The sequence below is a fragment of the Leiobunum rupestre genome, chromosome 8, assembly GCF_980474605.1.
Source record: "Leiobunum rupestre chromosome 8, qqLeiRupe1.1.hap1, whole genome shotgun sequence".
Taxonomy (NCBI): Eukaryota; Metazoa; Arthropoda; class Arachnida; order Opiliones; family Sclerosomatidae; genus Leiobunum; species Leiobunum rupestre.
In genome coordinates this window covers 5,412,833-5,415,201 of record NC_143391.1, presented here as the reverse complement: position 1 = coordinate 5,415,201, position 2,369 = coordinate 5,412,833, and positions in this window count along the sequence as shown.

The following is a 2,369-nucleotide window of genomic DNA, read 5'->3' as shown; positions in this document are numbered from 1 at the left end:
TGCTGTCTCCTGAAATGTGATGCCATTGCGCTCTCGGTAGTTTCTCGTGGATTTCTGACACTCGATTGGCTACGAACGTTTTCCAACGTTGCGGTGGAGCTTTCAACCAAGCTAGGACGATTGTTGAGTCCGACCAGCAATGAACATCAGCTATATCCAATCTCAATGACTCCCTGATCAGTTGAATCAGAGAAGCCAAAAGTAATGCACCAGATAATTCCAGTCTCGGAAGTGTGATTTGTTTGAGCGGAGCGACTCTTGTTTTCGCAGCGATCAGTTGTATTTTGATTTGTCCGTTGTTATTCACCGTCTTCAGGTATACGGCAGCTGCGTACGCTTTCTCCGATGCGTCACAAAATCCATGCAGGCTAATGTCTGTAGCATTAGCTTGCGAAATGTGCCGTTGAACCGTAATGTTTTCAATTTCTGGTAAATCGGTTCGAAACGACCTCCATTTAGCTTCAAGTGGTTGGGGAAGTTGCTCATCCCAATTCAATTTTAGCTGCCACATTTCCTGTAACATCAGTTTCGCTCGAACGGTTACTGGTGCCAACAGTCCCAGAGGATCGAATATCCTTGCTGTATCCGAAAGAATCGTACGTTTAGTGATTGAACTTCTTGACGCTGGAGAAGTAACCATAAACGAGAAATTATCAGCCGAAGGAGTCCAATATAGGCCGAGAGTCTTGACTGATTCGTCGTTCTCGATGCATAGTGGCTTTTGTAAATCCTTCATGTTGGCTGGTAGTGTATCCAATAATGCAGCTTCATTCGACGCCCATTTCCTTATTTCAAATCCTGCTTGAGATGTAGCTTGAATGATTTCTGACTGAAGTCTTAAAACGTTCTCAATCGTTTCGTCTCCTGTCATTAGATCGTCCATGTAGAAGTCATTTTGTAAAGCCGAAGATGCCAACGGAAGTGTCTCTTTCACGTCATGGCCGAGTTGCTTCAAGACTTTAGTTGCTAGGTATGGCGCTGATGCGGTTCCATATGTAACCGTTAGCAAACGGTATTCGAGCAAGGGTTCGTGTGAGTTGTTTCGCCAAACAATTCTTTGAAGATCGGAGTCGTCTGGATGTACTCTAATTTGACGAAACATTTTGGCAAGGTCTGCTTTCATTACAATGCAATGTTGACGAAAGCGAATAAGGAGGTTGACCAAATCATCTTGAAGTTTTGGCCCCACTAGCAGATGATCGTTTAGGGAAACTCCAGTTGTAGATTTGGCAGAGGCGTCGAACACCACACGAACTCTCGTGGTGGTACTGTCTTCTTTGAATACCGCATGATGAGGCACGTAGTAAGATGGATTGGTTTCGATTTTTATTTCATTCGAGGGAATGAGTTCCATATGTCCAAGGGCAATGTATTCCCCCATGAACTTGCGGTACTCCTCATAGAGATTCGGGTTAACACGTAGACGTCGTTCTAAGTGAGAGAATCGACGGATTGCCATTTGTTTAGAATCTCCAAGTTTTGGTGCATCGTTTATCTTTGGTAATCGTACAGTGAATCTTCCTGTAGAGTCACGTGTATGTGATTCTTCAAAGTTCTTTTCACATTGAATTTCTGTTGGAGATAGTATTCTTCGAGGCTGGATGTCTTCTAGCTCCCAAAGATGTTTCAAATCTGCTTCCAATGTACAATGGTGGACCTTTATTTTCGAACTTCTTCCGGCCATCAGCAATGGACCGGAAACTGCCCATCCGAAAAGAGTATTAAAGGCACCTGGAAGACCTTCTTTCCCCTTGCAAATGCCATCTTGTAAGAGGTCTAGATACACGTCAGCACCTAGTAAAATATCCACTTGTCCAGGGCTATGAAAAGTTGGATCAGCAAGTGTTAAGCCTTTCAAGTGTAGACAATTTCCAGGATCGAACGGACTGTTAGGTAAATAATCCGTGACCTTTTTCAGGACGATTGCCTCGACGATGACCTCCGACGTGTTAATGATATTTGACTGAATATTCACCATGACACTGCCTTGAGAGGTGTTCATTCCGGTTGCTCCAATTCCGTCAACCGAGACGTTGAAACGTGTTCGCTTCAATCTTAGTTTCCTCGTGAATTGTTCGGTGATGAAACTGGCTTGAGAACCCGAGTCCAGAAGCGCTCGGGCTGGATAAAGTTGCTCGTCAAGTCCCTTGACTTGGACCATTGCGGTTGCCAAGATAACTTGGGTTGATCCAATTATTTCACGAGATGGGCATGAAACTACACCGGAGGTTGCCTTCGTCTTCGTTAATTCCTTCTCTTGATGTAGAAGTGTGTTATGTCGTGCGTTGCATTTCCTACAATGACCAGATTTGCAGTCATTGCTTTGATGACCGGTTCGTAAGCAATTGAAACACATGGCACTCCTCTTG